Raw genomic sequence first — 16642 nt, 5'->3', positions numbered from 1 at the left:
TAAACAAAACGGTAAAATAATCGAAAGTATTGCTGATTCAAATAAAAATTTATTTTATGATCTAAAAAAAACATTTAACCATACACAGATAAAGTTTCATTCATTATTTTAGAATTAAGATTATTGGTATGTTGGTAAAATAGGAAATTGTATAAACCAACATAATCTATTTACATTATACACGGTATATCTATAAACAAAAGAATACATTTAGCGAATATACCTTTACTCCAACAAAAATGATACAATTCATAGTACGTACACACACGCATTTGTGTATACAATATAAATATATGAAAATTGAAAATAATTTAAATGTTAATAATTTTAAGTGTTGAAAAATTGCCTATGTAAAACGCCTAAAAAGTTGTTATACGCCTTACAATATAAACTGTTACACGCGCAAAATATAGATGCCAGTCAAATCGCCTATAATAAGCACGGCGCATGCATCAAAGCCGAACATTTTCGAAAAACACTTGTCACCGGATAAATAATACACCACGTAATGGAACGATATGGAGTTAAATTCTTTGAGCACATCACATGATGTATAATAATATAATAGCTTTTGTCTCTTTTATTTACAATCTAGATGAATATGATAGATATATGTACATAAACACCGGATGCCTAAAATATATAATATGTATAAATATGTGTGTATTATGTATATTATATCCGTCTAGGTCACAGTGCCGTGTTTCTTTTGAAGTCTGCCGAGGGTGGGTATTTATTCGACATTTTATTGAACCGAAATGCAGAGTGTAAACACAAAACACTCATACCATATTATACAAGCATTTTTTTCTCTCTTTTTTTTGCTCTAGTTATATCGCTATATCAGGGTCGTTCTCCGGCGGCTTGCAGTAGGTATACGTATCAGAAAAGTACTACGTCCAGTTGATGTATATTTTATTATGTGTATATTATTATATAGGTGCACGCGCCGATTACGAAATTTCGAAAACACAATAATACCACGGTTAACCCTTTCAGTTTTACGACTATCCACGTATTCAAGGTCACATACACAACGAAAATATTTTACCAAACGTAGTTATAGTGATTTCAAATATTAAAATAATCATAAGTACCCACATGATATTATATTATACATAAACACGTCACTATTACTAAACTTAGCTCTACGATGTCACTATCGAATAATAATCCTAAATCTGCAATAAATTATACATACATAATTAGTATACATGAACCATGTAGGTAACACGATTATAATTATTATTATAAATATAAAGAAAGAAAAAAATTTTAAAAAAGAACGTTATAACTTAGGAATGAACATAGTAACCATACGTTTATAAAAGCGATAATATATGTAGGTACACATAACTCTTATTTTTATGGCCGTTTAAAACTACTATTTATAATTTTGTGATTATATTAAAAAAATATTTTTGTTTATGATTAAAAATTTAGTGTAATTATGGTTTAAAAGTACTTAATAATAATCAAAGACCATATAGTGTGATATTATAATATTGTACGCAATGCATATATTATAAAAAACGTTTTATGAAAAATAAATATGTAGAATATTGCGAAAATTAAATAAACAGTGTTACATCACATATTTTGTATTCATGTACAAATCTCTGCTGATTACAGAACTTACAAAGCTATTTGTAATATAGGTAATATAGCCTATATACCTATATTAATTAAATTTACAGAGTATACCTATCCTACATGAATCAGTTGTCTACAAAAATATATGAAAATAGTTTGATAGTAGTGATCTTATATTTTGAATAACAATACCATAGGGTTTAAGGTTTTTTAAATATATTTTAATTTTCTGAAATTATCAATTGGAAAAAAAATTAAAAAATGTTTAGAAAATAAAAATAATTGATTTTTTTTTTTGTGAGAGGAAATTATAATATATCGTCATTAATCGATAAATTAAGTAGACGCATTAAATAACGTTGTCCTAATCCTCCTTCGATTCTGCCAGATTGATCAATATATACAATAACGATACATATATATGATAGGAAAAAAATATATTAGATAAGATAGAACACACCATTATAAATACCTAATAATAATACATTGTTATTGTTGTATTACATATTATTATAATATCATATATGTGAGTAAAACCGTTGTATCCAACACGCTAAAACATATTTGAAAACTTTTGATTATTTATATAATTTTTACATCTAAACAGAATGATAGTAGACAGTATAAAAGTCATAGCTTGGTATTTTAAATTTGCATGAGGCGGAAATCTTATTTACTTGTATAATAATCATATACTAATTTGTACTACGACTTTGCAGAATATTTAAATATATTATAGACGGTCGCAAAGGTTGTAAAATTATACATTTAAATATTATATTATAATGTAGGTTAGGTATACACGTTCATCAATGTAATTATTGCGTATTGCGTAAAAGGTTTGTAATATTACGTAGGTAATAACTATGAGAAGACAAACAAGAAATTAATTATAAACAGCGTCTACATGTGATCAGTTATTTATTTTATTGATTAAAAATATCGTGTTTCAATACGCTTATTTTAATTGAATTTGAAAAATTTCCTGACCACTATTATGATTTATATTTAAAAAAATTATCAATTCTAATGTGCTTACTACAAACACGTGGATATATTGTTTTTTAAAAATTAAAATTACTTGTATAGATACCAATATTTTATGTACACAAATACTATTGGAATAAAAATATATGATTTAAAAAATGTTTTCTGCATTTTGTGTGTATACATGTATATGGATGTATATATGTATGTATAATTTTAATGGCATATTGTATAATGTAAATGTACTACAATTATGGCTGGTAGGATTATAATTTATTTGAAAGGTTTTTATCGACTGAAATAAATATTATTATTAGGTAATTATAATAATATAGAATATTGTATTTATATAAATATATTTAGGCAGGAATGGACCGAGTTTTAGATACTTGAATCTAAAATTAACTATTTAACTGTATCTATAGTTTTTTTTTTTAGTTGAGATATAATTGATGCAAATAAAGAAACATTTTTTTTTTCAAAATTTAATGAAAAAAAATATATATAAATAATTCAGTCAATTTATTAACTTAAGTCTGTTTTATATTATTGTCATATAGCTATATATTGACAGAATATTACAACTAATAATTTGTAAAACGAGTTTAAAAAGTCTTGTAGTGTTTAAAACAAATTGATTTTAAATTTGTAACATAGAAAAAAAGTTAGATAAATAAATAAAACTAATTGTTTTATAATTAAGATATATTATATTGTTGTCACTCATAAGAAGTCTCTATTTTATAATATTTATTTTGTAGTAATATATTATTGTATTTCAATAAATTATATTGAAGTATTTTATATTTATTAAAAAAATTTAGTTCTCTAATAGGAATTTAAAAAAAATGTTTCATAGTATATTACCTTTATCTAAAAATAAACATTAATATATCTATGTAACACCTAGATACTTTTTTTTAGTATATATATGATTAGTTAATTAAATTAACTAATATTGCTATTTTCTACTTATGAATTATAATAAAATATAATACATAGACTATAGATATATGTGATGTACGCTTCAACATTCAAATAATTAATAAGGTATAAAAAGCGATACAATCTTGTATTATTTGTCTATGAGTAGGCCTGGTATATGTGATGTACTCATTAATATACCATAATACCTACGTCACAAAATCGTATACGTAATGACTCTCTTTTGTATTTATCTTGTATAGCTTTAAATCATTTTAAATCATCCAAAGAATAAATAAACAAAAAAGAAAACATTAATAACATTGTCAATATATACATTAAATATCTCGTAGACCATAATAAATTACGACAGTAAATAAGGAATGTAATAATTAAGTAATTTTAATATTGCAGCAATGAATTATAATAATATGTTATAATATAACATACATGTTAGCCACATAGGTATACACCACAATAAGTCGTATGATATAACATATGCATTGGGTTTTTGGCACACAGGTTTTTTAATGAATTTCAGATGCCTATTATCTTATTATCTGATCCTGTAATTTACCTAAATATATAAAAAAAAGCAGTTAATTGTCCTAAAATTATAAATCATCGTTATTTTAGATTATAATTGTCCAAAGGGACAAATGTATCGAATAAAATTTCCAAAATTTAAACAATACATCTCAAACTCATAAAATCAAAAGCGGCGGTCCTAATATATTATGATTCTTATATACATATACAATATGAGAGAAGAGTGATTAATTCACATGTAAGAAACATTTATTAATCGCTATCTACTATAATGTTGCCTGCGTTGAGTAGAATAAAATAATACATTGAACATATTATAATATAGTATTCAAATTTAATACAATTATATAATAATATTATTTGATATTTAGGTTTTATGTAGTTATAAATTTCTAATGACTGGATGGCCAATTCGATATTATATACATAATAACAATATTTCGAATAAATTAGCAAACACAAGTGATTTTTGAATTAGGCATATATTAATATTTTCCATGTATTAATAGAAAAGCGTGTGAACAAAACAAAAATCCATTTGTAAAACTTATATTATTATGTGTATATATAATATATCGTAGTAAGGTTTACAAAATTTGGAATAGTAAAACGTGATTTATACATCAATAAAGTAATAAAAGAATCGAAGTCGTTAAATAAAAGTTATAACTCATGAAATAGAGCTCATACTTACGCATCTTAAATAATGTTGCAATAAAACAATATATATATATATATATAACAAATATATTATGTACTATGTAGAATAACCATATTATGAATTATAGACAATTTATAGTAAACAAATTATACAACAATTAATATCAATGGTTTGTTGACTGCTTGCATATTAGTTAGTATATTATACTATATAATAGCATATTGTATATAGTTTTTGAAATTCATTTTAATATATAAATGCATAGATATAGTATATATTATATATTATAAACAATTTAATTTTAAATGTATACAAAACTATGTGTGCTGTGTATGTGCATGTCTATGTAAGTATTAGTGACTTGACTTTATGTAAGAAAACGTAAAGAACACTGAGCAAATATGGTTTAAAATTAAAATGAGGTCAACAAATTTCCAAATATTCTGTCGGCGGCGATTGGAGGCAAAAACATCATGTGCGTTACAAAAATCAAAAGTTAAAACAAAATAAAATAACCAATCAGTTAGTACGTTAATACGCAAACAGATGACCAACTATACAGAGATATATCAGCATCGTATTGTATAGTATTATTCAATACTTATATAAGTTATAACATAATGCGTGAAATCGATTTTTCCGATTAAAAATTCCTCGTAAAGATTTATGACCACATCTTGGATACCTTATATGATGTAAAATTATATTTGTCACCGGCACGACTACACGAGTATAAGTATAGTTGCATTTTACGGCGTTAAATATTTTTCACGTACATGTGAAATTATATAATATATTATATAGTACTTGACCCCGGGGCGCGCGAGCATATGTTTGAACTATAATAAGGATCTAATGATAAATAAAATTATAATACATAAATAACATTTCAATACCGTCTGCAGCCGAGAAACGCATCGTCGGAACTAACAGTGGCGTGTCCAGCACAAAATAATTGGGTAAGCCAGTTTTGTTCTGTAGTGTGTAAGTGTGTTCATAATCATTAGGGAAGATTTATCCTATCACGTGGGATATTAGTATGATAATAATATTCAATAATAAATATTACTAATATTAATAGTAGGTAACATTTAATTTTCGATAAAAAAAAAACCAAACAGTCAAATAAAAATTGAGTAGGCCCTGGCTTAGTCAGCATACCCTGTAAACACGCCACTAAGGACTAAAAGCGATTTTTAAACTCTTCACGTAAGTACTCATGTTATTAATAACTTATATTATCGTATCGTCGTAAGCAACGCGAGTGCGAATTCTACCAATATTTATATATATTATGTATTCTGGTTTAGGAGGTATGTATTATGTAAATGAGACTCAACTCGTGTCTATCAGTATGCGAGTATGCCCAAGAAAAGTATTCGCGTGTGTGTTATAATTTACGGTTATCCGTTCAATAATAATAATATAATATAATATATAAAAACGCACACCGGCGTGTGGTGGTGCATATACGGTCGTTAAAAAGACGAAAAAATAACGCATGAAAGGAAAACTAATGTTCTTTGTTTCGACCGGTTGACAAGTTGACAGGTTGTTAAGATTCTGTGTGTGCGCCGCCATGTTTTATTTTTCGGTTTTTATTTTATACGTTTTTTTCTTCATTCGTTCTGCTCGTTTCCACTTTGCGGTCTTTCAATAGACGTGACCGGTTTCGTATATCAGAACCAAGATATACCAGCTATAGATATAATATATATATATTTAATACATATATCGTATTCGTTTCGTTTTCCCATTAGGTACACGCGGCGTTTCTTTTTCTCTCTCTCTCTCTATATATATATATATATCCCTCCACTGAAATACAATATTTTATATGCGTACATGGCACATATATTATTACGTGTGTATAGGTATACACAATCGAGTTAATATAAACACGCCCTCGAGAAAGATTTTTTAAAGATTTTTTTTTTTCATTTTAAGATAAATCCAGTATAATATAATGTTATACACATTCCCATGTGCAGCTTACATTTAGACCGCCTACTACGCGTTTTGGTAGACGGCCGAAATCCGTAATAAATATATTGCACCAGCTCGAATTATAATATATAATAATAATATTATGTTACGAATCATGTATTATGTATACGCTTTTTAAGACGACCTTATCTAATATGATAATATACTAATTATAATATAAGTGTGGGTATTGCGCTGGAACGTAAATTATAATGATACGTATAATTAAAAAATAATCACTTATTAACCACATAAACATTTTACATTGATACATATGGGTTTTTTTTTTAATTCTAATAACGCACGATATAATAATAGCTTACCTATTAATTAAAGTTCCAATTTCTTTAAGTCTAATAATGCATACGTTTATAAGTTTATGTAATTAAATTTACGATACAAAATAATACATTTTTAAAATTAAAATTGCATTTTGAATTAACAAATAACTAATATATATAGTCCAAATCGATACAAGTTCTATAAATGAATAAAATACCAAAATTTAAAATTATTAATACAAATTGAACATAGCAGAGGAATTTAATACTTTATTATAGTTTGTGTGACAGTCAAACAAAAAGTTGTATAAAAAAATTTGTTATTCTATTTTTAATTAATCTTGCAATATTAATTGAGGCTTACATAGAACAAAATAAAAATAAAAAATATAAGATCATTATTCCAACACGATCACCGAAGTTTACTATACATAATACTATAGTCTACAACACGACTGTGTTGTGTGTATAACTATATAAGTATATTTACCTATACTTATTAAATAACATTCACTACACTCGTAGTGCATGTATAATTTTGAATTAAAAACACTAATGGATAATAATTTTATTATTTTTATATATTGATTTACTTTATTCCTCTCACTATAATGCACAACAACATCATTCTCAGCAAAATACACTACATATTTATAATTACCGATAAGTGGAGGTAGTTAGTTGTAAAACTTAGTGTTTATTTATAAGAGTTTGCTCCCACTCAATAGTGGATATAATATATATATACCTAGATTCAATATAAATTAGTAATTTATTAACATTAGCTCTAAAACTGACCTCTAAAATACGGTGGTAAAATAGTGGAATTCGCGAGATAATTTAATAATATGACGTTGTATCACGTATTACATATTTATAACCTATAATATATTATACGTTGAATGCGATATTATAAATATCTATAAGTTCGTGCATTAAGATATTAAAATATAATGCTATATAATGTATAGAATTATATTTTAAACAAAGGCGAATAAAGAATTACATTATAATATACGTTCAACCATAATACAACTGAATGAAGTATTATAAAGAACAAATACGGTCATGTACTAAAATTATAAGATTAACTATAGCAATCCTCTATACTATCTACGAGAGTATAGTGTTGCACCTAACCTATACAGAATACGATGCTCCGTCGGAATGATATTCATATAATATCGATATATAATTTATATTATATTTATATGCTAGTTTTTTATGGAAACCTAACATATTATTATTATAACCTGTCTGTTTTTATGTGAAAAATAATAAGAAAATATTATTTAAAAAATGTAGAATTAATTCAATTTTTATTTTCTGTAGATAATTTATTGCTTCAATAATTAAATGCTGGCGTATAAATCACATATAATACCAATTTATAATTACAACTGTTTATAGATATATATTTTAGACGGTACCAAATTAAATATTTTTATTTGCAGTGGTCAAAAAAAAACTTTTTGGACTATTACTATATTTCACACTTTTATCGATAAGACTATGCAAAAATAGAATTTATATAATATGAATGGACTATCACGATAATTAACTTTAACCACCAGCTATATATATATATATATATATATTACAAAACAAGAACACTAAAAAACATTATGTGTTTTATTGCGTATTTAAAATGGTATAATAAATATTAAACGATGTACAGTTATTGCCCATTTGTCTATTTATTACTAATAATTAATACTATACAAATACTAATAAATATAATAAAAGAAAAATCTCTTAAACGGTTCGTTAACGGGTTCATTCAATGGCTTTTAAACGATGATAGCATTATTATTAATATTTTATATACAAACAATGATAGTAAATACCTAACTGTGTTTTGTTTGTTTTTTTATTTTTTTATTAAACACTTAGAAACACATTAAAAACGTTTATTCATTTTGAGTTTTATATTAAATAAAGTACTTACACGTGTAATATAATATATTTCTCGATTTGGCGAGCTGGTACGACAAATATTAGCAAGCGTTATCCTTTCGCAAAGTGCATTACTAAAGTAGCAAATTATTTTAAAGGTTTTAGACTTTTTTTATACACGTACAAATAAAAATACATATGGTATTATTGTTTTTAAATTTTATTAGTACGCTATACTATAAAATATTTAAGTCAGTCATTCAACAAAGATTATTATTTCTTTTTTTTTTTAATATCTTCACACGTAAACAATAAACGTCACAACAATGACTGCTTTTATTAACCATTTTAATTTTATGTCGAATACAATATATTTTGTATACAACGTAGATAAACTAAAGGTATTTATTTATAAATACCAGACACCAATCTATTTATGTTTTATATTTTTAAGCATTAATAAATTTAATAATATTATATTATATAGGTGAAAATGCTGTATTTATGTAACAAATTATTCTATAGATAATCGATTATGATGATGATGTGTAATTATATTATGAATATTTCAGTTAGTCATTAAATATAATAAATTAATATTTATCAATATTATATAGAACAACTATAAAATTTACCTAATAAAACTATTAGCATAATTACATATGAAAAAGTAAGCGAATTTTTTCATTGTCATTTATATAATGCCGACGTTGATATGTAATCAAATTAAAAGTGATGATACCTACAAATAACAATATACATTTAATATTTGAATATTTGTAGGTTTATTATATTGATTAAATAAATATATGAATAAAATACATAAATGTGTATATATATTATGCACCTATAGCATGTAAATTGTAAAGATATGTACATTCCTGTAAATCTTTATTATATCGATTACTAATATCGCTGCAGATAAAAAAGTACTATATTACTATAATTTGAACTTTAAATACCTACTACTCGTACCAAATACATATTTAAAGAGTTATTATTCTGTATTTAGAACATATTCATTAGTATCAGTTTACTAACTACTCGACAAAAATTTCTAGGATACAAAAAGTTCAAAACTATACTTATTTATAAGTAATAAATGTTTTTATGTGTAAAAAAAATGGTGCCTTACAAATTTAAGATAAATCTTCAGCCAAAATACATGTTTATATCAATTATTTTTTCTATATTCAAAATAATTTTATCATGTTTTAAATGTAACAAATAGACAATTGAAAAATCCTTAATAAATATTATTATCTCTACATAATATATACCAACTCTATTTTTAACGGATCCTATAATTTTTAAGCTTGATGAAATACCAATATAATTATATATGTAATATATAATTAAAGGTAGTGGCATGGTGAATGACTTTCGACTAATGCAGTTACTATATAAGCCCAAAAAATTTATCTGGAATTTAAATATTAAAATTTGTGTGGTTGAATGTATAATTAAATATAATAGTATTTTTTCTTTTTATATATTAATTTGTTGATATCATATATCCTTTAATAAAAATTTGAAATTAGCAAATAGTTTTCAATTATATATTATTTTATAGGTGTAGTGAAGAGTCATTGCTTAAATACTATATATGCTTAGGGTTTTAAATATGTTTGCGACGCTACTGATTATAAGTTAAGCGAAGTGTGCGTGTGAAATAAGTTAATTATTAATATTTCTTTAAATGTTTATAACTAACATGATATTATTTATTTCCTGGTAAACTACAAAAATGCATAAAATTTTACTAATTATATGATACTATATAAGCATATATATATTTATACTATCGATTACATTGCCATATTGAGTCTTTTTAAGTGCATTGATTACATATAATTCTAGCTATTATAATTATAAAAACTTAATATGAATCCAATTAAAAGTATAATTTATCACGAAATATACCTATCGTTATAAGTATATACTTATTACTTGTATACCTAAATCTACCTATGGTTCACCGAAATTATTATCTTATAATATCATATAGATATTATAATTATTTCTATGCACGTTATAGTATAACAAATATATATATATATTTTATGCAAATAACGCATGTTTGTCGTCTGACGTTAATTTTTTTCTCATTATCACCGCCGTCGGGAGAAGTTATAGACTGCAGACTCACGTGTGGTGAAGGAGATGATTATTATTTCGAATCATCCCTACCACACGGGCAGTATAGTGGCGGTATACGAGAGCATGATGGTTTTTATGGCCGCCAGTGTTATACAAATGGCCTCCATAAAGGACGGTCCTTAAGGGGTGTATGACTGTGTGACGCGTAGACACACACACACACACACATACACATAACAATACGATGTGACCTCCAACACCGAGTGTTTAAGGAAGCCCTATTATAGCTATTTGCTTCCGTGTACCTATATAGTGCATCACTTCTGTAGTATATAATATAATATAAATTGTTAAATACACGTGCTCTTATGTATATATATCCAAGCACCCCCGCAATGACGGGGGTGATCGCAACGTGAAAAAAATACTTGTCCTTGCATCAGACCTTGAAAATGAACAATGTATAATAGTGATGGTATATTGAAATGAAAAAAAGGTACAACGTTTATATTCTCTTGACTCGCGTATAAGGACAAAACTATATACAAACCCAATTTGCGTGATCAGAATAATATCATAAGATATGCCGTATATTCGACGTTGATGCTAGTCAGTTCGCTGCTGTCGTATGTGCGTGGTTCGTGTGGCGGAGAGTTTACATAGGTAAGTACAAACAACAGATTTTTTGGTTTTTTGTGGACGGATAAAATATGAATTCATATAAAAATATTATGAACCTAATGATTGATAACACAAACGTTTTTATAGATTATTGTTATTGTATATATACGATCGAATTACACCCTGCAATAACCTATACTGCAGCATATTATATTTAATTAAAATTATACATTATCATTTATAAGTAATATGCATATAGGCAATAAGCATGCACGAGACACACTTAAGTTAAAACACATTATATATATTTTTAAAATATGTATTAATATTATCTACATATTATTCATAGATACTAATGATCAAATTAGGTATTAATAATATACTTAATAAGCATAATAACAAGCTATTATTATATAATTGTAGACATTTCAAATTATAATTTTAATACTAATTCGAAATTATATTAATATATATACCTATATACCTCGTGTATACATACATAAGTATACACGTTGTATATAGATAGGTACTAGAAGAAAGTTAACATGAAGTAAACAGTTTCTTTATTTAGTTTTGATATTCACGTAAATTTTAATTGTGAGAAAATAGATTAACTAAAAATTATAAATCTATATGATTATCTTGTACGGGTATTTTAATATAAACACCAAAAGGTTTCGATTTTATCATAATAATGTGTAGGTATAACCGAATAGTACCTATATACATATGTCATATAGATATATACCTGTACATAAGTTTTAATAAGCTGCTTGGTAATAATTAAGGCACAAAATGTCTGTCCCCGCTACTTTGAACTCTGCAGCTCATCAAAACTTTATTTAGGTATAGGTATACTTATAAAGTTTTAACTCATTAAATATTTACTTAAAATGTGTATAAAATATCAAATTACTCTGGATAATATTCTGCTTAAGAATATTAAATAAAATGTGTGTGTGTAATATTTTAATTTTGTAAAAAATGTAACTCATTTAGCACAAAATCGAATAAAAAATATTATAATCAATCTGTTAAATACATTTATATATGTCTATCAATACCTGTCCAAAACCTTTAAAAAATAGAGACAATTAAAATACCGAATAAGTAATAGTAAAAAACCCAAACAAAATAAAATTTTAAATGGATAGATGAAAAAGGCAAATGGCAATATACATTGGTTATAATATATATATATTATAACATGTACCTATACATACTAATTATACTATATTCATCTTAAAAATATGTAAAAAAAATATACTTATTTCTAATCTGTAATTGAATAATAATCTACAGCAGTTTAATAATTGTTTTTAAATTTATTATTATTTTTTTTTTAAACAAACTTTTACCACAAAGTTAAATATTATTAAAAGTTTAAAAAAGTATCCAATGTTTTATATAATGAAAATAAAAATAAAGTTACTATTCTTGATCGAGAAAATATGAAAAATGCTAAAATTATCTATATAGTTGCTAGATACATTTTTTATTTACTATTATAATATTTTGGACGACTATGAGTTGGTTCCCAAATGTCAAATTGGTTCCCAGGTTGTCTACAGGTAACATATAAATCAGTTTCTGCAAGCTTTCATAACAATAATACAGTCTTGTTAAATTACCTTTTTAAATTATTGTAATATATTTAATCAACAACAATCCTTCCCATTTTTTACATACTTAGGCCTGTATAGAATTATTATAGATATATAAAATATTTCATATTTCAAACATTATCTAGAATATACCTAAATAGGTATAGTTAAAAATGTTCCTCAACATAATATATTCATAATATTTTATAATACTAAGCTATATATATACCTATACGTATTGGTCAATAATATTATTTTTCCTCAGATCAATAACAATAATTTAGTGAAATTAAACAATTGCTGCTAAATATACAAGTGATACAACTAGATATACAATTATATATTTATAAACATTCCTAGACATCGTAAAACCTAATAAAATATTATAAAATTATCGATTTGTTCATATTTTATATCAGTTTGTATATTGGAAAGTAATGTTTTCAGAAATCAATTCCACATTAGTAATATGGTGTATGATATTAATTTAGGTATAAATGAAACTAATGATTTTAAAAAATGTGCATATATAACTGTGTTAATTGACCGTATAATATATTGATATTATATACCTATAATATACAATTAATAATGAAAAAAATAAAGACTTACGTGACGGTGGCATTATGACGAACGGTGTGCACGCGCGTATTGTTGCGGATGAACGATATCACGATAATTGCAACAGTCTTGTGATGCGGTGTGACAACGATGGGTAGTATAGGCTTAAGTATTAGATTTATACTTTAACGAATAATGTATTTATATACATCTGAATACCTATGCCGGGCGTATTCCACACATAGCCGCCGGTACAAGTCGGAGAACGCGCGGCGATCACGTGCGTGTAACCAGGTACGCGTGCCGAGTGACGAAACGGCGACCGTATATATTATTATATATACGTGACCCACGATACTCAATATATCGTGTATATCTGTGGGTGTGTGTATGTGCGCTTGTGCGTTTGCGGCGTTCTTCCGTGCTTGCGTGTGTGCTTAACTCCACGCGGGAATGAAACGAATAAGTTTTTTGGACGTTATAATATTATAACGCATCAACCGTAACTTCCGTATGTAACGTATACGATATATATACATAAAAATATATAGCTGATGACTATATACATATATAGCGTATAATACCGAGTGGGCGTATATAGCGTTCGTATTTATGTGCGAATATTGTATACTTTAGTGTGTACGATAAGCTGCGTTGAACCGAATCGAATATCCAGCGATGATGCCGGTAACGAAAAAAACTACGGGACACCCGAAAATTGCGCGATTTAAGTTCAAAAAAAAAAAAATTATTAATAATAGGTAATAATTCGAAAACGATACGTGCGCGCGCGATTTTTTATTTTCATGGGGTTGTGCGGTCGCCGTAGTCGTCGGACTGCCGGTGGCCGGGGTCGTTCTAATGAAGATATTATTATTATCGTCGAAAACGGGCGAGTCCGCGACCGGCTGGCTACCACCCGAACTGGGCGCCCGCGGTCCAAGATGGCCGCCCGCCAATGACGTCGCTGCTCGCATAGTCGCGCGCGCGGCGCGGCAATTGTTACTATTATTTCCACGGCTTGAATAATCGCCGACGATGGAATAATATTTTTTTCCGAAAAAATAACAAAAATTTACTTCTTGTACGCAGTCCTGTGTATAGGTAATGATAATCTATATACACCAAACATTGCGCTTAAATATCTATTTCAATATTCATACAGCCGTAGGCATTGATGTGACAGAAAATCGCGCATACAATATTATTAGGCTATATTATATAAGTTAATTTGATAGATTATAAATATCGATATGCATCGGCGCCGACGGTTTAAACATGAAGAAAAAAAACACGGTTATACATACTTTTGCATAGTTATTACCGAAATGCTATGAAACCAAAACTATCATCCGTGAAAACACTTTCATTTAAACGCAAATAAACATTTTGGCAACGATTTTGCATTAACATTGCAAATTAAGATATGTAAAATTATACAATTATAAATTTCTCATTCTTGTTTAGTATATAATAGACAATATACATCAAAACAATAATATCGTGTCATATTATAATGGATATATAGATAGTACGTAAATACATATTACATAATATATGATAATATAAATTAATATAATATATACAAAAAATAGTACCTATATATAATATGAGTGTTTATAGTTTAACATAATTAAAAAATCGGTTTTTCTTATATGGGCGTATCATTGTATACATACCTATATAATAATGGTTATAGAAATGGTTTGGAGGATTTGAGCGTCATAAAAATTCGGAGGTTGTAAAAATGTATAACGCGTGATTTTAACTATATATACCCTGAAGCAGAACTTTATATTATATATAGGTTTATGATTTATTTAACTAATTTGATATAATTATTATACCTATATAGGTATACTGATAAAAATATAAAAGATGAAATCGGAAGAAAAATATTATAATATTATATACATAATATAGATATAGATAATATACCTATGCAATGTTCACATTAACATACCTATGATGGCTAATACATTTAAAATAATGGATATATTTTTAAACCATATATATATATATTATTTATTAATATTATATATATATTTATAATCCCCACAATTATTGAATAATGATGAGAAATATAATAAACAATATATATACAAGTTTAGCTAGATTTATATGCCACTATATAAAAAAACATTTGAATTCTCGTAGGCCTTATATACTGTATAATATGTATATTTATGTTCCCGTTTTCTTTTTATGACTTTATATACATAGACCGTAGGTACACGTTAATCAGACGTTTATTCATTTATATAAGTAATAAATAATTTATACTGGTGTTTTTTTTTATTACATATACATAAAATACTTATACGAACAAAATTTAAGCAATTATTTATACCAGCGGCATAGAATTATGTACCTATATGTAATTATATACTTTATAGATATGCCAATATATACCTCTATATACCTTATTATATTTGTTCGAATAAATTAATAATTTTTTTTGATTTTAAGTTAAATTTATATAATAATTGTATATTTAATAAATTTACACATATTATAGATAATAATATAAATGTAATATATACAAATAGGTATTGATGTATATAATAAAATGTATACAAGGTTATACACATATACCTATATTATATACATGATACATTTATACACATTTAGTTCAGAGATGATTTTACAAAAAAATACACTCTATATCTCTTTTAAAAATATTTGTTTAGTGTACCTAGCTACTATTAAGTACTTATAATAATACGTATATATTAATACATAACCATATATAGTCTTAAATTTTGTGGTGTGATGTGAAGAAGAATACTCTATATTATATACTATCCGTTCTAAATAAAAGTAGCTAAGCGTCCTCCAATAAGTAATATTCAGATCCCAACTTTATACAATTTTTTTAC

General features: G+C 25.8%; 1 protein-coding gene across 1 annotated transcript in view; it reads right to left on the bottom strand.

Annotated features, from left to right (window-relative positions):
- Nucleotides 1-13996, bottom strand: part of LOC113551252 (homeobox protein abdominal-A homolog) — a 67973-nt gene extending 53977 nt beyond the window's left edge. Inside the window, exon 1 of the mRNA XM_026953383.1 lies at nucleotides 13815-13996. The gene's annotated coding sequence lies outside the window, so the exon portion shown is untranslated. The remainder of the gene's footprint in view (nucleotides 1-13814) is intronic.
- Nucleotides 13997-16642: the final 2646 nt, after the last annotated feature.

Source organism: Rhopalosiphum maidis, chromosome 2 (assembly GCF_003676215.2).
Source record: "Rhopalosiphum maidis isolate BTI-1 chromosome 2, ASM367621v3, whole genome shotgun sequence".
Classification (NCBI taxonomy): Eukaryota; Metazoa; Arthropoda; class Insecta; order Hemiptera; family Aphididae; genus Rhopalosiphum; species Rhopalosiphum maidis.
Note: the sequence above shows the minus strand (reverse complement) of the source record. Positions and strands in the feature narration are given on the sequence as shown.